This window comes from Rattus norvegicus, chromosome 20, assembly GCF_021556685.1.
Source record: "Rattus norvegicus strain SHRSP/BbbUtx chromosome 20, alternate assembly SHRSP_T2T, whole genome shotgun sequence".
NCBI classification, from domain to species: Eukaryota; Metazoa; Chordata; class Mammalia; order Rodentia; family Muridae; genus Rattus; species Rattus norvegicus.
Window position 1 is genome coordinate 12,423,763 of NC_141553.1, and position 24,019 is coordinate 12,447,781.

The 24,019-nt window shown below is 48.3% G+C and overlaps 1 protein-coding gene and 1 pseudogene across 50 annotated transcripts in view; one reads left to right on the forward strand and one right to left on the reverse strand.

The window, feature by feature from the left end:
• Pcbp3 (poly(rC) binding protein 3) overlaps positions 1 to 24,019 on the forward strand; it is a 263,941-nt gene that overhangs the window by 45,530 nt on the left and 194,392 nt on the right. For 43 of the 50 annotated variants that reach the window (XR_015644631.1, XR_015644634.1, XR_015644632.1 and 40 more), the window contains exon 1: positions 18,482 to 18,628. The exons of 6 other annotated variants lie outside the window; for them this stretch is intronic. The gene's annotated coding sequence lies outside the window, so the exon portion shown is untranslated. 50 annotated transcript variants of the gene reach the window in all.
• Ahcy-ps1 (adenosylhomocysteinase, pseudogene 1) lies at positions 9,872 to 11,145 on the reverse strand (annotated as a pseudogene).

The following is a 24,019-nucleotide window of genomic DNA, read 5'->3' on the forward strand; positions in this document are numbered from 1 at the left end:
AGAATGTTCTTAGTAACTTCATTCGTAATAGCTTAGAGCTTAAAAATACCCAGAGGTTCATTGACAAGTAACCAGGAAATAATGACAAGAGAAAAGGAATGGAATTGTTGCAGGCAATACTCAATGAATCTCAGGAGAGTCACCTCTGGTCCAAAAGAGGTCAGACAAATGCAAATCTTCCATGCACATAAACACTAAGCCCTGTAAATGTCCACAGTGCCAGAAGCATATGGTGTCTGTCTGGGGTTATGGGGGGACAGAAAGGAGGGCCACCGGGTAAGGAGGAAACTCAGGGTGATGGATGTATTCCTTATCTGTATTGAGAGTGTGTCAAAGGTCATCACACTGTAAAGTTTATCACTATGTTCACTTCATATGTGTCAGTTGTGCCTTGGGAAAGCAGGGAGGAAACACAACCAAAAACAGACGAGTTGTCAGAGAAGACTTAATTCATTTAAAGTTTATTTATTTAAACATTTCTTTATTTTGAGACAGCCTCATTATGTCCCTTGTGCCTGGGTTTTGAGGGCTGCCTGTTTGCTTTTAAATATAATTTACAAGCAAAAAAATGTATACACGCATTCCTCCATCTATACATGCATGCATCTATCCATGCAAGCATCTATCCATCTACCCATTTATCCACTCACTCTCCATCCATTCATCCATCTATCTATGCATTCATCCATCTATCCATTCATCCACCCACTCATCAATCTGTCCATCCATCCATCCATCCATCCATCCATCCATCCATCCATTCATGTAGGCATGCATGCATGCATCCATCCATATAGCATGGGGATCTCAGCAGTCTGCACCATGCTCTATTCTTGCAAATAGCATCTTTGTTCATTGGATGGTCTCCCCCCGCTTCCATCAAACAGTGGCTTCTCCTGATTCTAATTTCCAATTTCCAGCTTCAGGTTTTCTCCTTCCTTCCTTCCTTCCTTCCTTCCTTCCTTCCTTCCTTCCTTCCTTCCTTCATTTCTTCCTTTTTTCCTTTCTTCCTTTCTTCCTTTCTTTCTTCTTCCCCCTCACCCTGAGACAGGGTTTTTCTCTGTGTAGTCCTGGCTGTCCTAGAACTCACTCTACAGACCAGGCTGGCCTCAAACTCATAGAGATCCACCTGCCTCTGCCTCCCCGCATGTTGGGATTAAAGGCATGTGCCACCACCGAGGCCTGGCTTACTTCAAGCTTTCTTTATGTCACATAAAATGTGTGTTCTTTTGGGTTTGACCTCTTTCATTATTCTGGTCTCTGAGTATCACATGTGGCCTACTTATACATGAGATGGTTGAATAGTCTTTTCCACTGTGGGTGAACTCTATTTAAGTGTCTATACTCCTGTTGCTGAATTCAGGCACTACCCCAGGTTCCTAATATATGAGTAAGATGGCTGTGGATGTGTTGCCAAAACTTTTTGTGGGCAGCAATTGCCTTGAGGTAGAAATGCTGAGCTATGGGGTGGAAATAATGTTAAGCTTTGCTGGAAACTCTCAAAATGTTTTATGTAGTGTCTGTGCCCCTTACTCTGCCACCACCAAAGTATAGGAGTTTGATTGTTGTATATCTTTGTCTGCACTTAGACTTGTCAGTTTATTGTTTTAGTTATCCAGGGTACTGAGAGCAATTTTCCCAGATAAGTAAGAGTGTTTTTTTAAAAAATAGGTTTGTTGACCGTTAAGTCAATGTGCGCATGTGCTTGTGCATACACACACACACACACACACACACACACACACACACACAAAACCTACATAGCCATGCTGGTGACATGGCTCTAATGTTTATTAGGAAAGCAGCTCTCCTAAGGCAGCTCCTGTTCAATCTAGACCAACCACATCAGTTCAAATCCATGCCCTGCCGATTGTCATATAAAATCTGCTTGCTTTTCTGCTAGTTTGCTCTTCTCTATTGGGCTCCACCCCTGAGAGATGACCTTGGCAGTTTGATCCCCAATAAATCTTTCTTTCTTCCCACGGAGTGGTCTCTGCACCTCCACATATATTGCCCATGTGGGTTTGCTCTGGTGAAGTCTGCCGGCGTGGTTGGATTATCTCTTCTTATCTGGATGGAAGTTCTTTTGTCTTACAACTGTGCTGCCAATGTCCTCAGCAGCCCAGGATTTGTGATTGCATTTTCTCAGTGTCTGCTATGTGGAGTTTTTCATCTTGATGCAACCCTATTTGTTGATTCTAATTTTACTATTAGCATCATTCTTATCCTGCCTGAGGAACCTCCACCAATACCAAGGTCAAAAAAGAAAAAAAAAACAACAACAACAGTTTCTGTGCTTCCTCTAGAGGTTCTGTAATGTATATCCATCCTCTCGTTCTTTCCATTTATGGTCCACTTCAAATCTATCTTTGTGTGGTGTGCAATAAGGGCTGTGGTTTGTTCCCCCTGCTGACAGCAACAGTTGCAGCACCATGGACAGAGACCACTTCTGCGCCTGCGTGGGTCTCATGGAGACGCTGTGAGTTGTATGGTGTTCTGCGTAGACAGGATGAAGTGTTTAGCACTTTTTTTTCCAGTGTGGATATAAAACCACAGCTTTCACCTCAGAGAGAGAGAGAGAGAGAGAGAGAGAGAGAGAGAGAGAGAGAGAGAGAGAGAGAGAGAGAGAGAGAGAGAAAATAAAAAAGATTGACCATGACTCAAGAGTACAGATTTTCAGGTTACCCAAACATTCATGTTCTAGTATGTCAACAGTCTAATGGAGTTTTTATAGTAATAGAACAACAAAAAAAAAGTCATAGATCAAGGTACGTGTGGTGGTGCGTACTTTTAGTCTCAATACTTGGGAGGCAGAGACAGGCAGATCTTTGTGAGTTCGAGGCCAGCCTGGTCTTCGTAGTGAGTTCCAGGCCAATCAGGGATACATAGTGATGCCCTATTTAAACAGAGACAGACAATTAGATGTGTAATCTTCGTGTCTAGCCTGTTTGATAACTGTCACCTGAAGGAAGAATAAATGGCTTCCATGTGTTTGTGTGCTCTCAGAAAAACGGGGTCAGTCGTGCCTGGCATGGCCAGAGCTCCTTGCAGATCCCGCATGGAAACCCCAGCAAGAGCAGTGCACAGAACAGATGATGTGTCATCACCAAATGACAAAATAAAGATGAAGCGTCATCACCAAATCACCAAATCGAGAAAAAAAAAACCCATATGGTCTACCAGATAGGGAAAGAAAACTTTTAAAAATATCCGTTCTGTTTGTGATTTTTTTTTTTTTAAAAAGGCAAAGCGTCATGAACAGAAGCTCCCAGAAAGGAGCTGTAACTCCCATTGAACTTTCTGCCAGGCTGACTAACGGAAGAGCACCTCAAGGATTGTGCAGAGGTTGGAATTTTGCTGGTCCAGAACCTAGTTAACATTTATCTTGAGCTATCATAGGCCCCCTTAATAGCCATCCCTTACTCCCCTCTGTGGGTGACCCAACATCCTGTGACTAACAGACAGATGAGCCTTTTGGAATGTATTAGCAAAGCCCTGCTTTTCACCAACCAAGATGCTAGGAATGTCATCAGACAGCATCTGAGATCTAATAGCTAAGATTTCCCAGGTTTGCTGGCATTTCCACCACTTAAAATACTTAAAAACTGCCTCAATTCATATCTCTCTCTCTCTCTCTCTCTCTCTCTCTCTCTCTCTCTCTCTCTCTCTCTCTCTCTCCCTCCCCACCCTCTCTCTTTCGACTTCCCTGGCCTCCCAATAAACCTGCATTTAATATAATCTAACCTGGTTTGAACTGACTCATTCACCAGCAGAGAAGTAACTTATCATTTCCTTTCCTTGTCTGTCTCTCGGCCAGTTTCGGTATCCATTTAGGAAAACCCAGTCTGGATTTGGTTAACTCTCCAACCCCATCACTTCTCTCTGTCCCTTCAAGGCTGATGGCTCTGCCTGTTTGGACATTGAGATATCTCCCAGCCCTCTTTATCCTTCTTTCTTGCTGGAGAGGTTTTTGTGGCAATTCTGGGGGAGAAGATCCCAGGGGAGAAAGAGACCTCTGCATGGACTCGCGAATATATCACTGCTTTTCACCATGCAACTCATCCACGTCAGAAGCAGGTGTAGAGAGAGACATCAGCATTCTGGATGGGGGGACGTCATCCACAGTGGCAAAAATCCATTGTCTGTGTGGAGTAGGTGACGCCACAGCTCCCCTCAGACAGTGTTGAGCCATGGATATGTTTCTGCCTTAGTTTAGGATTTCCATTGCTGCGAAGAAACACTTTGACCAAGGCAACTCATATAAAGGAAAATATTTAATTGGGGCTGGTTTACAGGTTCAGAGGTTTAGTCCACTATCATCATGGCAGGAGAGTGCAGGCAGACATGATGTTGGGGGAGCTGAGAGTTCTGCTGAAGACAGAAGGAGACATCAAAGCCCACTCCAACAATCACATATTTTCTCCAACAAGGCTACACCCACTCCAACAACACCACGCCCACTCCAACAAGGCCACACCCACTCCCACAAGGCCATACCTACTCCCACAAGGCCAAACCCACTCCAAGGCTGTACCCACTCCAACAAGGCCACAACTACTTCAACAAGGCCACACCCACTCCAACGAGGCCACTCTCCATGGGTCAACCATTGAAACACATGATCTATAGGGGTCAAACCTATTTAAACCACCACAGTCACACAAACAGCATCAAACTGTAAACACACTAGTGGCAACTCCCACTCAACTGGACAGGTCTTGCTTCCTAAGATCTCCCAAAGTGAAGCAGAAGGTTTACATCATGAATCTTTAAAACACCAATACTTCTGCCTACCCACCCCCCTTTTTATGATAGGGTTTCTCTATGCAGCCTTGGCTGTCCTGGAACTCACAATTTTTTTTCCCCTGGAGCTGAGGACCAAACCCAGGGATACCACTGAGCTAAATACCCAACCCCGGAATTCACAACAGGCCTGGTCTTGAACTCACAGAGATCTACCTGCCTCTGCCTCCTGAGTGTTGGAGTTAAAGGTGGGAGCTACCATGCCCATCCAAAACACCGATACTTCAAGGGCCTGGATATATGACAGCACTTCCGGAGCAGGCTGTGAGTTGCTTAGATCCCTGTGAGTTTCCCAAAGTATTCTGAGGAGGAGCAGTGAGATTCATTCTCCCTTCCTCTGGGTACCATTTGGTGTGACATCATTGCTGAAGGTGTGGGAGGCTAGAGGTTTACCTTGAGCATGCTTGTGACAACAGGGCCTCCAGAAATATAGATAGCAGACCGATTCTATTCTTCTATTTACCCTCCTAACGGAAGAAGTGGTCTGCCCATGCAGACTGGAGAGCGTCAGGGTTCCAACCACAGAGCATCCACGTAGAGGCAATTGAGACCCCACAATGTCATCGTCCAGGTGCATGTTCATTTCAATGGCAGCAGTCTATCTGGGGTGCTGTCATTTATGGGACATTTACTTTTTTTTTTTAAACTACATGTTATTCACACAATGGACAAACAGCTAAGAGAAGTACAGCAGGTGGAAGGAAGATGGAACCATCAGAGAGGAGCAAGAGGAAGGGAGCAAGGCAGACCCTTACCTTGCTAGGAGGAGCAGAATAGGGAGTCCCATGACTGGGATCCATCTCTTCTTGGTTATCTGATTTGACCTAGGGGTCCTGTTTATGACCTTGGGATGGTCAGCGTTAACTGTCAACTTGACAGACTCTAGAACCACCCATGATACAGGCTTCTGGGCATGCATGTGGTGGATTATCTTAATTGACTTTAGTTGAGGTGGGAAGACCCACCCAACTGTGGGCGGGCCATTCCCTGGCTGGGATCCTAGACCGTGTAAGTTGGAGAATGGGAGCCAAGCAGCCATGTGCATTCATTAATTCTGCAGATGTGATCAGCTGCTTCAAGCCCCTGCAAGCCTGGACGGACTGTACGCTTGGACTGTGGGGCAGAATAACCCCTCCCCACAACCCCCAGTCCCCCACCCGGTGCTTTTGTCAGGGTGTTTTGTCATAGCGCCAGAAGAATGACTAAGACAGACCTCAGCAAAACGTTATGTTTGTAAAGGGGAGGGGTATCGTCTCAGGGTGGGTCTCTTAGGGAATCAGGTTTTGGCTTCAGCCGGGTGGTGTCTGGGACCTGAGGCTTCTCAGCTCTAAGAGAGGCACTTCACTCTTTTAACTTCTCATGTATACAGGTCACTTGGAGGGGGTGCTGATTTTCCATAACTTGGGAAATAAATATCTTTACTTTGTAAAAATCACTCTTGGGCCAAAGTTTGTGCCAGGCAGAGGTCGGGGATGGGGGGTGTGTGGAGCTTAAGCCAAATACTTGGGCTTCAAGTGACAGGCAGCAGTGTTTTATGTTTCCAGGATTGAGGGCTTTAATCCAAAGCACTACTCGAGCTGAGACATAAACTCGCAGGGAGGATCAGTCACGTCAGCCTCATCAAACTCAGCTGCAGATTTTTTTTCCCCCATCGAACATTTTAATTCCAGTTTTGTCCTGGGATGAGTGTCACTTGTTATCTCAAGTAACACACAGGGTGCCGGGCTTTGCAGGGTTCTCATGACTGAGGCACTTGAGGACCCATCCTGCATCGAGGTCATGGACGTCACAGGATGCGTGCTGCTGTGGTTCTGAGCTTCTAATCCCAGGCTTAGGGGGACCTGTCCCAGCTTTGGACTGATTAAGACTCTGTTTTTACCATACATTAAAGAAACAGGGACATGGTGACCCTATTTTTTTTACTGTTGATTCTTTTGCCTTTAAGTACAATGTAGTAACATGATACTGACCTCATGACCATGTGCTGGACAGCACTCTTGGCAATGACCAGGCTGCCTTGAATGGAACAAAGGTCCTTGTGAGGGGCAGGGAGGGGACACAGTAGCCTAGCAACCTCCTCTTAGAAATGATGGTTGCTCAGTTGCTCTTTCAGATTCACTTCTTTGTTGCTGTGATTAAAGGGGAGGAGGAGGAGGAGGAGGAGGAGGACGAGGTCGAGGACGAGGAGGAGGAGAACAGGAAGGGGAGGGGAAAGAAGAGGAGGAGGAGGAGAAAGAATGGAAGGAAGAGAAAGAAAGGGAAAGAAAGAAAGAAAGGAAGGAAGAAAGAAAGAGAGAGAAAACTGACTTGGCAAAGGAAAGGGTTTATTTCACCACATGCCTTCAGGTCCCCTCCATCTTTGAGAGAAGTCAGGCAGTTCCTCAAAGTAGGAACATGGAGGCAGGAACCACGAAGAATGCTGCCTACTGACTGACGTGTTGTACCTCCACAAGGTCTTGTCAGGACGGTAGTGCAGACTAACAGTTTCACACAGTGGTTCAGATCCCAGAGATCTCAGGGGGGAGCCAGAGAGGCAAATGCTGTCCGTTCTAGCCTGGGTCAGGGTCTGGTGGGTCACCTACAACATATTGAATGGGGGCAGTCAAGCCCAAGGGAATGGCTTCAGTCTTGTGTCTTTGAGAGCGAGTAGCAAGTTCTGGAAGAATATAAGGCAGACATATTGTTGCACTTGCATTTGTATGAGCTGCTACATTGTGGTTCTGTGATTCTTTCCCTCACCTCCACAGTGACTAGGGTGATGGGTCTATTTGAGGAGGCAGCTCACTGTTGGGGACTCAAACAGTTCTGCCTGAGCAGAGGAGAGCTTTCAGATGGGAGCCGCTATATGCCAAGTACTAGTAACTCAGGTCTCTTCATTTGACTCTCCTGCCAGCCCCCAAATCAGACTTCTCTCCTTCCTGTTTTAGAGTTGGGGGCTCAAGGTGGTGGCAGGGGTGGGGGACTCACCTCACAGACTCATCAAGAAAATAAACGTGTTGTCATCTTTGACCAAAGCCAACTGCACTTGTTGTGTGTCTCTAATTTCCCTTTTGATAGTGTGATGGTTTGTATGTGCTTGGCCCAGGGAGTGGCACTATTAGAAGGTATGGCCCTGTTGTAGGTGTGGCCTTGTTGGGGTGGGCGTGGCCTTTTGGAGTGGGTGTGGTCTTGTTGGAGTGGGTGTGGCCTTGTTGAAGTGGGTGTGTCACTGTGGGCGTGAGCTTTAAGACCCTCCTCCTAGCTGCTTGGAAGCCAGTCTTCTCCTAGCAGCCTTCAGATGAAGATTTAGAACTCTCAGTTCCTCACGCACTGTGCCTGCCTGGATGCTGCCATGCTTCAGCCTTGATGATAATGGGCTGACCCTGTGAACCTGTAAGCCAGCCCCAATGAAATGTTGTCCTTATGAGAGTTGCCTTGGTTATGGTGTCTGTTCACAGCAGTAAAACCCTAACTAGGACATTTTTTTTTTCTCTTAAAACCTTTTTGGGGCTAGGGATAAGGTGGGGGGTGCTAGAGAGTTCATGCCCGACATGTGCAAGACTCTAAGTTCAACACACATGCACATATGCAATGCGCCTAATTTAATTCCATGCAAATTAAGTTCTTTAACCTGATGGTTTTTTATTTTTTTTTCTAAGCCAGCCTATCACATGAGTTGGTCTCTTCAGACACATGTGATTTATTTAAAGGACTCTAAGTACAGTGTCAAGCACACCCAAACTGAAACAAGGTTGAGATGAAAGTGAAGCCATTTAAAAACTTCTATTTAACGAAAAAAAATTTTTTAAATTAAAAAAAAAAAAAACCTCAGGGCGCATGCAATTTAACACAATTACTAATTTAAAGTTACTTATTTAAAATTAGTAATTATGGTCCTATTTTAGGAGGCTAGTGCGAATGAATATGCTCTATTATTTCAGACACCTTGGTTTAGTGCCTTTCGAAACTGTGATTCCAAGGGTCCCATCTAAGACGCTCTGCTTCAATAGCTGGCTGTCAGAGCTAAAGAGAACATCTCGGAGGAATATGCAAATTGAAAATGTAAAAAGTGTGTTGCTGGCTGTACTTCCAAAACTCACAGTATTCTTTGCTCAGACCATCCATCAATTATGCAAAGGCTTTTGGTGAAGTTGGGCTGGTAAATTTCCATTTTCCCCGACATCACAGCCTTAGCATGCTAACCAGAAAGCACAATGTTGGTACAGTTGCTGGCACAAAACTCACCCAAATCCTTCATATGGGAGTCCCCCTGCCATTCTGACTAGGTAAATGATCCCACATCTCAAAATGAACAAGTGTGATAGTCATGTGTGCCCTATAAAGGGCACAGATTGTTTTTTTAAATAGCCAAAATTCTTTAGGCACTAGAAACTGTATTTTATCCACCTTCCTTTGTTAACATTCTAAATAGTGTATAAACATTATAGAACGAATTAATCTGTTTGTGACCCAGGCTCGTGAAAGGAGCCACCAATTATACCACAGTGACAGGCCTTTTCCTATTTGTTTTGCCAGCCCCTTTCAGTCTCTGTCCCTTGTCCTTTCTTGGTTAATTTGTCCTTACCCTTGTGAAATAGGGGCCAAAAGTACCAACTCAGTATTAGGTCTAAGAGACGGCCCAACAGTAAAAAGGCCAAGCTCTCAGGAACTTTCAAACTCCAGTGGTACCTATCCTTTGGTAGAGCTCCTTCTCAGGTCCTGGGCTGAGAAATCAGAGGATCTGTAAACCAAGCACACGGATCTAAAGACCAAACGAGAGTCTGGATAGTAAGGTGCATGGGCTTGTGACCACAGTAACATCCAGCTTCGGGACTTCCAAGACTTCTGAGCTCACGTCCCCTGGGATGCCTCCTGGGTACCCCTTTGCTCCCTCTGCCACACAGGAAACAATACGAGGGATACAACAGAAGCCAAAGACAGAAAGACCAGTCACAGTGGTGGTAAGGGCGGAGGGACGGGGTGAAACACTGGTGAAGTGTCTGCAAAGTTGGTGACATTTGTCCTTGGGAACGAGAGGTAGGGCCTGGAACAAGGATGGCAGCTGGAAGGTGAAGGGCAATCCCAGATCTCAGCAGTGGCAGTGATCAGGCTTGAAGGGTCATTAATGGGCATGCCCAGATACTGGGCCCGCTTCTCAGTCAGCTTGGTCAGTTCCACATTCGGCTTGCCCAGGTGGGCTTCAGCCACTGCCTCATCCAGCTTCTTAGGCAGGAAGTGAACCCTAACGGGGTACTTGTCTGGGTGGGTCCACAGCTCAATCTGTGCTATCACTTGGTTTGAGAAGGAGTTGCTCATCCTGAAGCTGGGGTGGCCCAGGTTGACCAGATGGCCTTCAACCAGCAAGATGATGTGGTGCCCATTCTTTAGCCAGTGGTGGTCCACCTGGGGCTGGATGTTCACTTTCTCCACAGCACCCTCATTGAAGCCACTTCACATAAATCTCCACTTCAAAGTGTCCAGTGTTACAAACAATGGCACTGTCTTTCATCTGTTCAAAGTGCCGGCCAAGGATGATATCAACACAGCCTGTGGTGGTGACAAAGATGTCGCTCTCCTTACAGCCCTTGTGCATGGTGTTTACCTCACAGACCTTCATAGCAGCTTACAGTGCATTGATGGGGTCAATCTCAGTGATGATGACTCGGACCCTGAAATCCCTCAGGGCCTGGGTACAACCCTTGCCCATATCACCATAGCCGGCTACCAAGGCCCCCTTGCCCACAATCATCGCATCTGTGGCCTGCTTGATGCTATCTATGAGGGACTCCTGGCAGCTGTAGAGGCTATCAAACCTGCTCTTGGTGATAGAATTGTTGACATGGATGGCAGGCACCTTCAGTATCCCATTGGCCATCGTCTTGTACACATTGTGGACCCCATTCGAGATCTCCTCAGAGATACCTCGGATGTCTGACAGAAGCTGTGGGTATTTGGTGTGGATGAGGTTAGTAAGGTCACCACCATCCTTCAGAATCATGTTGAGGGGTCCCTCCTTGAAGTGCAACGTCTGCTCAAGGCAGCACAGGTACTCCTCATCTGTCTCGCCCTTCCAGGCAAACACTGGAATACCAGCCTTGGCAATGGCAGCTGCTGCATGGTCCTGAGTAAAGAAGATGTTGCGGCTGGACCACTGCACCTCCAGGGCCATGAGAGTCTCAATAAGGGCAGCAGTCTGCACAGTCATGTGCAGGCAGCCAGCAATGCGAGCATCCTTCAGTGGCTTGGAGACATCTCCCGCATGCGCATCAAACCTGGCATCTCATTCTCAGCTATGTCCAGGGCCTTTCATCCCTAGGCAGGCAGTCCGATGTCTGCTTCTCTGTGAGGCAGTTTATCAGACATCTGGTGGTGCTTCCAGTAGGAGCGATGAACTCAGTGAAGGGGGCCTGGGCAGTGTGGGACAGGCCAGATTTTAGAAACAATGTCACATGATGTTAAACACAGTTCTGCACACGCACAGAAACACTTGAACGTGACACACACAAAGTCATTGTCAGAAAGCTCATTCCCTGCAGCTTCTGAAGCCACATCTTCCTTTGGGCCTCAGCTCCTTCTCCTTGGGTTATAACTTTCAGGGGTCACTTCAGGGACGGTCTGAAACACACTCTCCGCCTTTGTATTTGAATGGTCAAACTATCAGGTGCCTTGCTCCTTCCAGAGCTTCGCTCCTTGGCTTGGTCACCACGGTCTCCACCATTTCTCTTCTACTTCTTTATGCTTCCAACTCAGCAGACAGCATAGGGAAACGATTCCTAGCTCATTCAGGGAGCTGGAGTTGCTTGCTTATAAAGCCCGAGGAAGGCTAGCAGGACCTATCACAACTGTTCACTTTGGACCAATCACAACCCTTAGCGCTAACGGACTTGTGTTTGGACCAATCATCTTCTTGCTGTTTGGCATCAATCACAGTCATGTTTGGTTTTGGCCAATAACAGCCTGGCCTGTAGAGTTACAGCCATCCCTCTGCTAGACAGCAGTGGAGAGGGAGGGAGATTTTTTTTTTTCTTTTTTCTTTTTTCTTTTTGTAAGGTAGAAATGCTTGCAGAATTATGTAGGGTTGCAGTAGCAAAAAGATCGGCCTAAGTTGTTTCAGACAGCCCCGGAGGAGGTTACACTGTCGTGGCAATCAGCTGTGATTATTGTGAAGTTGTGTTAAGGCCTCTGCAGGGTATTCAAGATGGCTGGTGTTGGCTGGGAGACGTTCCTTATTTGCAAAAGGGAATAAGGGAGAGGCTAATAGCTACTAACTGTGGCGTCAAATTGCCCATCTTCATTGTCTTTGCTTATTTACAGGAAAATGAACTTCAGAAAGTGTGTTTATGACATACGCTTAAGCAGTAAAAGTGATTTCCTTTTTCACCCTGCGATGTAGGTTCGCTACGTAGTCTTGGCTAGTCCAGGATCTTGCTAGTTAGACCAAGCTGGTCTTGAACTCACAGAGGCTTTGCCTCCCAAGTGTTGGGATTAAAAGTGTGTGCCATCATGGCTACTAATCTTAATAGATTTTTTAAAAGCAATGTTTTTAACAATGCTTTGCACCTGCTCCGTGCCCCAGGGAAAGGCAGGTGCCCCTTATCTTTCTTAATACTTAATACCAGAGGAGCTAGTGTCGCTGATCTTTCTGGGTCCTGAGGTAGAGGGGGTTGAAGTTATAGAGGAGTGGAAGGTGCTGAGGATACAGACTGGTCATGTGGGCTGTCCAGAAGAGTGTGTGTGTGTGTGTGTGTGTGTGTGTGTGTGTGTGTGTGTGTGTGTGTTGGTGCGCGCTAATGGGCATGCGCGTGCGCAGGCATGCATAAGCATGTCCTCAGTGGTGAAGGCCTCTGTATCCCAGGGTCGCAGCAACAGCAACAGCTGGCACTGAGGCCTGAGAATAGAAACCCCCTCCTTTGCCCTTCTCTGCCACTGGTCTCTAAGACTAGGGTCCTAGGGTCTCTCGTGCTGCCCGTGTCTTTTTGGCATAATACAAGGTTGATAAGCAGAGGCGCTGCCTGTGTGAGGGGCTGGAGGTTGCGGTGGGAGTTGTCACGTGGTCTCTGCCTCGCCTCAGATATGGAGGAGGGAGCTTCTCTATGGCTCTTTCTTGAGGTGTGTGTCCACGAAGGGAACCAGGGTGGAAGCCTGTAGATTTATTTTATGTCTATGAGCACACTGTCACTGTCTTCAGGCACACCAGAAGAGGGATCGGATTCCATCCGATGGGTGTGAGCCACCATGTGGTTGCTTGGAATTGAACTCAGGACCTCTGGAAGAGCAGTCGGTGCTCCTAACCACTGAGCCATCTTTCCAGCCTGCCTGTAGACCTCCTGATTTGCTTGGTTGCCTAGCCTTGTTGATGGGCTTCAGAGAAGTTCCTATTGGATAGGCCAGGATTCTGACCTAAGCACGGACTTGCTGGACCCAGGAGTACCGTGGTGGGACTTGTAATTGGGAGAGGCCCCCTAGGTTCCCATCATGGCCTGTTCTCCCTGCTCATAACTTACCCTTTTCATGGCTTATTTCTTTTGTCATTCATATTGTTGAACTTTCACCTTAAACCTTTTCTGGAGACCATTTATTATGAGGAAGTAGGGTGCACCTATACTTAACGAGAAAATTGGTCAAGTCTTGGTAGGGTTGGACCCCTTCCCGGCCAGCTTCTATTATAGGGATCGTCTGAATAGTCCCACGTGTTTAAATCCTCCGTGGCTATTAGAGTGGATCACATCAGTTGAAGTCTAAGGGGACTCTAATTTTAAAAAGCAGCCCATGAGAGTGAAAGTCTATTCTGACCCTTAATTGTGCACAGGTAAACCAAGGTCATGCATGACTCTTGCCCACTCTGGTCTGCTCAGCCTCTCCTTGGGATCTGGTGTTTGAAAGCATCGCGTTTCCCTTCCGGTATCTTTCTAATTACCTAGTGAAAGTTTGGGGTGGGGGGGGATGGTGGGTGCCACGGGGCTCATGACTAAAACAGAGAGTGGTTCTAATTTTAGTCTTAATGGTGCCAGTTGAGGCACAGAGAAGGGGAGGGGTGTTTGGCTGCCTCTGCACTGAAAGTCTTCCTGAAATGAAGCCAGGCTGACCATGGGGCTCTGCTGCCCTGTGGCGCGCACAGAGACCCAGCTTTTCTCCCGTTTATACAAACACACCAGAAACCTTGCTTTTAAAAAAAACAATAAAACTGGAGCTGCTTGATTGCAGTGAGGAAGGGTCCTCTCTGCTTCTCTGACTGTGTCTCTGTGTCTCTGTCTCTCTCTCTCTGTCTCTCTCTGCCTTTCTCTGTCTGTTCCTCTCTCTGTCTGTTTCTGTGTCCCTCTGTCTCTGTCTCTGTCTCTCTGTTTGCCTTTCTCTGTCTGTTTGTTTCTGTCTCTCTCTGTCTCTGCCTATCTGTCTGTTTCTGTGTCTCTCTGTCTCTGTCTCTCTGTTTGCCTTTCTCAGTCTGTTTGTTTCTGTCTCTCTCTGTCTCTGCCTGTCTGTCTGTCTGTCTGTTTCTGTCTCTCTCTGTCTCTGCCCCTCTTTCTGTCTCTGTCTCTCTCTCTCTCTGCCTCTCTGTCTGTCTCCGTCTGTTTCTCCTTCTCCCTCTCTCTCTCTCTCCAGCAGTAGTGCAGTCTCCAGGGTCTAAGAAGTCTGTTTCAGAGGTGCTGCTTCAAGTCAGGCTGCTGATTCACTTGCCTCTGGGTAGGAGTGCGGAGAGCTGGAGGACAGCACTAGCTGTCGTCCACTGGGGACCAGGTCCTTCCCACAGTCAGATGTTGGAAGCTGCACGAGAATCACCGATGGACTGGCACAAGTGGTCCTGCACACATTCAGCGATTTTTTTTTCTCCCTTTAAGTTTTCCTGCTTGGCTGGGCCCCTGTTACTGACCCTGGTACTCTTTCCTTGTCTGTAGAGGAAACAAAAGCACAGCCACCTGCAGGCAGGGATGTGGTGCTGGTCCTTGTGCTCACTGTGGTCCTCTAGGACTGGGGCTAGAGGAATATGGGAAGGCACAAGGTGACCAGAACCTTCTCAGGATGCAGAAAACACAAACTTCCACACAACGTGGTTCTGTGGAAAGTTCAAGGAGGGAGGGAGGCTAGAGACATAAGTTATGACACCAGCTGTGAGAGATTGTGCATGTGAGAACTGGAGGTTCTCTACCCTTTTCCCTGGAGGTCTCAGGGTGAATATGGTTTCAATTCATGTTACTATCCATCCCTAGCTCCCCCCCAGACCCTCTGCCACACACACACACACACACACACACAGTGGGATTGCCTCTGCAGCACTCCATCCCAGGTAACAAGGACAGGATCCTGTCAAGCGAGGGCAGCATATGGCTGTTGCCTCTTAGACAGGGCGGTGAGGCAAGGTGAGAGTTCCTTAATTGCCCCACCCAGTAACAACCAGACTCAGGATTAACCAGGTAAGTTCGAAGAGGTAGGACGACGACTCAATCTTGGTGATGGTGATGATGGTGGTGATTATGATGAGGATGGCGATTGTAGTTCTCGAGCGGGGTATCCGATACAACACTGGCTTCCTGTCTTTTGATTTTTCCTATACTCCCTCTGGCTCCCAGAATCCTCTAAGAGCAGCCTGCTCAGCTCAGGCAGGGTTTTTTTTTTTTTTTTTTTTTTTTTTTTTTTTTTTTGAGAGAGCGCCCAGCAGCTGTCCTGGAGAAAGGAAGGAGTTAGTAGTAGAAACAGCTAGAGATGTCCTTCAGCAAGAGGGCTTAGACTCTGCTTTTCCACTAGGGGAAGTGTCTCCTCCTGTTCCTCTGTTCCCGGCCTCATGCAGAAGGTGGTTCCGATGGTCAGGCTGGTCCTTAGTTCCAGGAAGTCTCAGCAAGGAAGTGGAGTCCAGCTAAAAGGTCAGCAGAGGCCACTCCAGGTCCTGCTCCACACTTTGTCCCTCTGCTCTCTGTTCACCCGTAGCTCCGAGCAGGAGGGGGCTGCAGCTGTCGAGCTGGTGTGGGCTTGGGCTGTGTTCCACCAGAGAGGAGGGGGGAGGGGAAGTGGAGGGGGGAGGGGAGGCCTGCTTGTCTCTTAGGATTTGACATTAATTACCATCGTGACTGCTTTCTGCGAGTAACTATTTTACCAGCACTTTGAGAGCCATCGAATGGGGAGCTAAAGGGGGCCTCCACACCCACCCCTCCAGATGTCCCAGCCTTTGGAAACTGGTCTCCCAGCTCTCTGGTGGCAGGGATATGTGCAGCAATCTGGAGGGCCAAGTGCTCAGAGACTTCCTAGGGCTTGGTCTGACATCACAGTAAGCAGATGATAATTACAAGGTTCCTTCGCTCCCCACTCTCCACACCCCAACAAGACACCATGGAGTTATTTATAAATACAAGCCCCCGGGTGCACCTCTCCTGGGAAGGACCACGCTGACAGCGTACTGGTGGTGCTAATGGAAGGCAGGAAGCCTGAGTTCGGAGGGGATGAGGGACTTGCGGAGGGAGGGTAATGGGTCAAGCAGCTGCCACACAGCCAGGGGCGGGGCTGCCTGCCCTGGTTCTCAAAGATCTGCTGGGATATGGAACGGAGAGCCTGCCCGATTGTCTCTCGTGTCAAGGGTGGGGCTCGGGGATGAACCGCTCTTTCTCTTCCCAGGGTTGGCAGGAACTGGAAATAATTGAAAGTCGTTAGGGTCCAACATGCTGCCTTGAAAACACTATCATTACTCTCCTAATGACTAAGTGTGTCTTCCAGGAGAAGATGGAGGCAGCTGAGCCCTCCTCCCCTCAACCCCACGGCTCCTGGGGAATAGAGTAGGAGGCTGGCAACCTGTAATCTGGAGCAGGGGGTGCTTCGGCAGAGCCTGATGGCAGCTCCAGCCTCCGGAGCCACTGTGCAGAGCCCAGGAGGCCGATGGCCTGAGCTGGTCCTGAAGACACCGGATCTTAGTTCAAGTCCCGCCTTAGACCTGGGTACTGCTGGTGGGTTCAAGGTTCATCCCCCAGGGGAATCCTTGTTTCGGGGACTCCCAGCATGCTGCCTGAAGTACCGTCCTCCACATTTCTGTCCTCCTCTCTGCCCCAGCACAGGGCTTAAGGTGCAGTAATGTGCAACAAGGCTACCCATGTGCTCTCTAGATTCTCCAGGTAAAGATTCATGGTTTGCTGCGGCTGGATTTAGCTTCTGGGTAGGGCCTGCATGTGCGACAGCCCCCTGCTTGCCCACCCCTTTTCTTTTAAGAGATTGTCATTGAGTCACACAGGTTATGTTTGAAGAAAACTAAGAGCACAGTCCTTTCTGACCCATCCATCCCACGTGACTACTGTATGTGTCTGTATATAGTACTGTATATCCTACGTGTCTACTAATATGGGGGTCCAGAACTTTCCCTCTCAGAGTAGATTCCAGGACATCAGACCCGCAGCACTATGGGCATTCCCAAGAGTCCCAACATGGTTACTATGATGAGGCTTCAGACCCACAGAGTCTTTCTGACTCTACCATAGAGGTCACGGTTATAACAGTGGAGGGCTGAGGGGAGTGTGATATATTGTTCTTAGCACCAAAGTGAGTCATTGGTGGGTTTGAGGCTCAGGGCCGGATGAGTTTTGTCATCTCAGCTAGAATGTCACCCTCAACCCACTTCTCTGCTCACCCATCTGTTCATATGACAACAAAGAAGCAACCCTGTCTCCCAGAGATGCTTCTCCAAAGTCTGGAGGTAAACGTGTGGATCTCCCCACCTGCAAAGGGCAAACCTTGATTCTCGAGTCCAAAGAGGTTGTGGTTCAGGTTGCTGTAGAAAGGCCTTAGGAAGCTAGGAAGGATGACCCTGGGTGCCTGGATATCTAGGTACTGGTGGAAGTTCCCAGGACTCCCAGCTTGTATCAGTGCCGGGATTACAATAGAGTCTAATACTAATAGAGGACAATCAGATGAAAGAGTTTAGTTAATTGACACAAAATAGAGCAGGACACTTTCGGGGAAAGGAGCACAAAGACGATAACAATTTGACATATTTTCCAACAGCCACTACCACAGCCAGTTCTTCCATTGGCCTTGAATCATTTGTGGACAGGTGTGCAGGCTCAGAACTGGACACAAGTTCTGCAATCTGGGCTGTGTTGGCTATCAAAAGCTCCCAGGCAGAGAGAGGGGCACCCTGTGAAGGACTGCGGTCAACGGATAAGGCCCACACAATCGCGAAGGGCTGTGGGTCCAACTGACCGCCACGGAATATCAGCGCGCGCGCGAGACTGGGTGTCTACAGTCTCCCGCTAGCCGCGTGTGCCAAACACTTGCAGGCAATCATACTGGAGATGCAGGCCCCGCAGCCATCTCACAGCCAAGCATCCACTCCCTTCCCTCTAGCCTTCTGGAGGCTCCGCCCCAGGCCTGGTCTAGGCCCCGCCCCATTCTGCTCACGCCCAGGCCCCGCCCCGTCCTGTCCCCGCCCCCGCCAGTTGACTAACCTTCCCAGAAGCCCCGCCTCCTCCCAGCCCCAGAGTGGGGCCCCGCCCAACCCTAACCGCCCTTCGACGCTAAACGGCTTCTAGCCGGAGAGCTTCCCGCGCTCTAATTGGCCGTGTTGGTCACCGTTCCGCAGTTCGATTGGCTCCCGGCGCCCGCTTTCTCAGGCCCTGCCCTTGGGCGGAGGCGGGGCCAGAGGCGGCGGGCTGCGCGGGAGTGGCTGGCTGTGCGGAGGGGGCGGGTCCTCGCCGCGCGCAGTGCTCGGGCCAGAGCTCGAGGCGCTGCTTACCGTCGCCTGAGCTAGGAGACGCCGCGGCCGCCGCTGGGTCGCCTCGGGCTTCGCGTCGCGCCGTGTCTGCCTCCTCTGCCCCACCCGATCGGCAGCACAGGCTCTACCTAGTCCGCGGCCTCCCTGTCCGCGGCGGGGCAGGTGAGTGAGTGGCGGCGGGTTGGGGGGGGGGCGTCCAGCACGGAGGTAGCCCGCATGCCGTGTCCCAGGCCGGCCGAGACCCCGCCAAAGGCCGGAGGACCGGACAGTTCGCAGTCAGAAAACTTCATCCGAGCCGGGGTGTTGGGGGTCCTGGGGGAAGGGTTGAGGTTGGCGATCTCAGTACTAGGGCCGGGACCCTAGGCTGAGGCGAGGGTCCCAGGCTGAGGCGAGGATCCCAGGCTGAGGTGAGGGTCCCAGGCTGAGGGCGGAGGTCCTGTGAGAGAAGATGGGGGTACCAAGCTGAGGGTGGCGGTCCCAGGCCGAAGGTGGGGGTTCCAGGCCGAGACCAAGGTCCTAGGCTGAGGGCGGGGATCCCAGGACTGAGTACACAGATCTGAGGGCTGAAGGCTGAGGTTCCAGGGCTTAGTGTAGAGTCCCAGGCTTAAGGCAGGGTGGGGTGTCCCAGGCCAAAGGGATGGTCGGAGGACTGAAGGTGGGGATCCCAGAGGCAAGGGTACCAGGCTGAGCAAAGGGTAGAAGGAAGGTTCACAGGCTGAGATTGGGGTCCTAGGCTGAGTCAGGAATCACTTGCTGAGAGAGAGAGAGAGAGAGAGAGAGAGAGAGAGAGAGAGAGAGAGAGAGAGAGAGAGAGAGAGCGCGCTGGGCTGAGTGAGGGTCGGGCTCCCTGAATAGAGTGGTTCTTGGTGGCCCTTGGACTTGGAGCCTGGACCAGAGCAGGGTCCTAGACAGAAGTTCCCAGCGAGGGGCACAGCCTTGCCTGTGGTTTCTGGATTCAGGCACGGCCTAGGGTCCTAGTGAAAGTCTGATGGCAACTGGCCCTTGCCCACGTCGGGCGTGGGGGTGGGGGGTGGGGAGCCACTCAGGAGAACCCAGGCCTCTTCACTCCCTCCCCAAATTCAGAAGTTGACAGTGGACACATTACTCTGCAGGCTTTCGGGTCAGCACACAATAGCTGTGATCTCACTGGGACTTGCAAGGCTTGGACGGATGTCTTGTGATTGAGATGAGCTGGGGAGGAAAAAAAAAAAAGAAGCCTAGAGGATGGATGTGGGGCGAGGGCAGGGTGCGGCCTCTTCTCCTCTCCCCTCCACTGCAGGCTTCTGTTTCTTCTTTCCTCTCCGTTCTCCTCAGATTTTCCACACCATCCATTAGAGCCAGAACAGGTAGACCAGACAGGCACCAGTTCCTCTTTTTGACAGCTGTATTTTCTGTTTTGGGAAAGAGGTGTGCTCAGAACTGTTTCTTATTGTTTCCCTGAAGTGTTTTGTTTAGTGAAAGTGTGTAGTTGTCTGCTATCCTTTCTTATTCTTCACTATGTTGTTCACACAGGAAATTTTTAAGTTAACAGAAGGTGGGCCCCAGGATTGGCTATTTTCTTTTCTTTCTTTCTTTCTTTTTTTTTTTTATTTTACTTTTCTTTACAGCACCATGGACTTTTAAATCTCATTAGCTTTGTATGTGAACCAATGGCACTGTAGGTTGAGAAGGATTTTTAATGTCCCACCAAAAGGAATCCTAGGCGCCAGGGCCTTGGGTTTAGACCCTTCGAGACCAGACTACATAGCTAGCATACAAACTCTCCCTCTCAATCCATTTCTCTTGACACAGCCTTCCAGAAACTTAGTTTGCTATCTGAGGCAAACTTGTGACCCATTTCTCTTCTTTGGACTTATGATTTTAGTTCTGGAAGAACTGGCAGCTTTGTCTCTACTGAGAACTGACCCCCAGTCCCCACAACAAGAAGAGTTCATTATCTAATATCTGATATGATCGTTTTGCTCCAGAGAGGAGTGCGTATACATCAGTGCTCTCCAGAGATGGCTGGAGCATCAGAAAGGTTGGAGGAACTCTGAATGGGGTCTTGAGACTTAAGGTCCCTCAGCAAGCTCCTTCTTTTAGCTACAAGTTCAGCTGAGGCCTTCCCTTCTCTCCACTGCCTGTGTAGGTGCCATTATTAACACCATGCATGCTCAGTGCACATGCTTTGGAATTTATATAATTTCACACACACACAGTTAGAGCTTAGTATTGTAAACCTCGGGAAGAGAAGTTTCCAGGTTAGTGAGATGGCTTGGCATGTAAAAGCACTTACTTTGTATGCCTGATGATCTGACTTTAGTCCCTGAAGCCCATGGTGGAAGGAGTTATTTGATTCCTGAAAGTTGTCCTCTGCCCACCGCAGGAGCACTGTGCCATGTATGTGTGCAGACAGACTCAATAGTAAACTAAGTTTGTTAGAAATAGGGTCTTTATAATGGAAAAGGTCAGACACTATATCTGGAATTGAGAGCTGATGTTGCCCTAATAATGTTCTTTTGTAGGTAGAAGAATATTCACATAGATGAGTTTTCCAGCTTTTTATAAGAAAAAAAAAAGCATGCAACATACAACACACAAGGCATGGTTATATCTTGTCATTTTTGAGTCAGGAATTGTTCTGTAGCTTAAGTTCCAAGCATGTCACTGTGAGACAGCATTGTCATCTATAATTTTTTCATGCTCAGTAATTTCACGATTGAGTTATAAAATAATCCTAAAAAAAAGATAACATTTTTAAGTTTGTGATTTTGTGTTGAGCCACATTATGGCTGTTCTTGGCTTCGTGTGGCCCCTGAGACATAGGTTAGACAGACATGCCTGGAACGTGAGATCTTCTTCCTATCTTAGCCTTCCAAATGATGAGACTGTAGGCATGTACCACCGTACCAGGCCTTGTTAGCCACTTTAAAGAGGCTGTCCTTTCCGCCTTGTTGGATACCAGAGAACATACTACATGTGTGAATTGTAAAAGTTCCCTCAGGTCCTTGGAGTGGTTCAGACAATAGAGGTTGGATTTTGTATCAGTTTCTGTGAGTTCTGGACTTAGACCAGTGTATCAGGGCAATGTCATTTCTATGTGGACAGAAATCTCAGAGATGTCTGAAGGAAATTGGTAGATGTATATTGTGTATACCCTTGGTGAAGGAGACGGGTGTTTTGGAATATAATAAAAACACCTGCTCACACATTGAAATTGCCTCACCTTAAGTATTTGCTAAAATGCTGTTGGTTTTGGGGCAGCTCTTAGCCTCTATAGGACAAGGCATGGACCCGCTGTCCATGGTACTGAACCAGTGTTTTCTCTCTCTCTCTCTCTCTCTCTCTCTCACACACACACACACACACACACACACACACACACACACACACACACACACACACGAGATCCCTGTTTTCTTTCAAACTTTCTGTTCGGTGAGAATGGGTTTTGGAATTCCATTTAAAATAATTTCAGAATTCATGTTAATAAAGAAAAATTGTACAGGATAGCTTTGCTTGACTTGAATGAGAGGTGCCATTTAAGCAAATCATATCTCTCATTTTAAAAAGATAGTTTTGTTTTTTTGTTTTTTCTCTCTCCAGGTGAGGAGTTTCTGGCTAGGGACGCCAAGTAATGAGCATTGAAATGGAACAAGTGTCTGTTGTCTTAATAACTAGCATCAAACAAAAAAGGGGCCTTGATTGCAATATGTACAGGTATCTGTTCACAGGGCAGTGTGTCCCTAAACAGTGCCACTTGTAACACCCTCACACCTCTCTCTCAGCCTTCCCTGGAGAGAGACGGAGACTGTGAGTCTTGGTGATTGTCGAGCATTTTATTTCGTGGTGAGCAACATCTTCCATTGTGTATATAACTTTGAGGAATGTAAAACATCTCAGATAAAGTCTTTATTTCTCTTGTGGATGATTTCATTGGCTACTTTAGAATTGTTCCATAGGCTAGCAGGAAGAAATGATAGGTATCACTTGTATACACTTTTTCACATGGTGGTAGGTGGCCTGTGTTAATGGTGTTTGGCAGGGCAGTTGGGTACCAGATAGAGGAAGGTTGCTTATCATCGGCACCAAGCTGAGCGGATGGTTTTGAGTTTGGGAATAATTACCTGAACTGGCTGTCTGATACTAGGTTTCTTATGGTGTTTCTTTTGTGGAGGAAACCTGAGGGAAGCCTCCCTTTTTTTCGGTTCTTTTTTTTTTTTTTTTTTTTTTTTTCGGAGCTGGGGACCGAACCCAGGGCCTTGCGCTTCCTAGGTAAGCGCTCTACCACTGAGCTAAATCCCCAGCCCCTTTCCCTTTTTTTCAATCTGGCTTTCAGGTAGGAGTACTCTGAGAAACTTAAAACAAGGGCTCGTATTCTTGCTAAATCTTGTGTTGTGACCTTGGAGCCCATTATGGGAGTGAAGCCGTTCTTGTCCTAGAAGGGGATTTGTATTGAGGAAGAACATGTAAACAGGTGGCTGTAAGTGGCCACACCGTGAGGCTGTTGGGATGAGCAGCCTGCTGGGTGTGCTGAGGGCGCTTGGAAAATCTGAAAGCTTTGGAGAGGAAAGCAGCCTTTGGGCTAAGCCTTAAGGATGAGTTATAAATGTCTTGGCACAGGTGGAATAAGTTGATTCGAGAAAGACGAGGAGGTTAGAATGATTGGAAAACAGCGTTGATATGGAAGTGGGTGGGTTTGTGCATGGGTATTCCCAAGGAGCCAGGATACACTCTCTCTCTCTCTCTCTCTCTCTCTCTCTCTCTCTCTCTCTCTCTCTCTCTCTCTCTGTGTGTGTGTGTGTGTGTGGTGAGTTGGGGAGGGGCTGCGTAGTAAGGAGAATGATGGTTTCCCAACACCACGTCCTCATCCCCAAAGCTTGTGCTGTGTTATGTCACTTGGCAGGGGAATTGAATTGGGTAGCGGATAGAAAAAGGTTGGTCATCAGTTGGTTTTATAATAGGGAGGTGATCCTGGGTTGTCACAAGCATCCTTAAAGGTGGAAGAGGAAAACACCAAGAGTCAGTGTTAGAGTGATGTGAGGTGAGGGCTTTAGATGCCATCACTAGCTTTGAAGACAAAATAGGATATGCCAAGGAAAGTAGCAGCCCCTGAAAAAGGAAAGAAAAGGCTCTCAGAAAGGAGTCCGTCCAGTCCTTGATTTTAGTCCAGTGGGACACGACTCTTGTCTGCTGACCTCCAGAACTGTAGGTTAACAAAGGGTGGTGTGTTAAGCTAACATGCTTGTGGAGATCGGTGGTGGCAGCATCGGGAAACTGATGCAGCCTGGGACTTTGTTTTATGCATGCTTAGCTACCAAGTTTTAGGAGGAAGTCATATACTGAGATTGACCTTAGAGAACCGAGGTGATTCCTGCTGTTTGGGAGTTTGCCCCAAGTAAAAGTGATTTTGATGCCTACTTTTATTCCCAGACAAGATGGGAGGGATATTTGAGGCTGTGTTGTCTGACCTGAAAACCACTCTGTCTCCTTGCAGCTGGTTCAGCCGCTGCTTTTGCAGACCGCCATGCTCCACTGGCTCCCCTTTGCTCTGTGCTGGGCCTGGGAGATGGT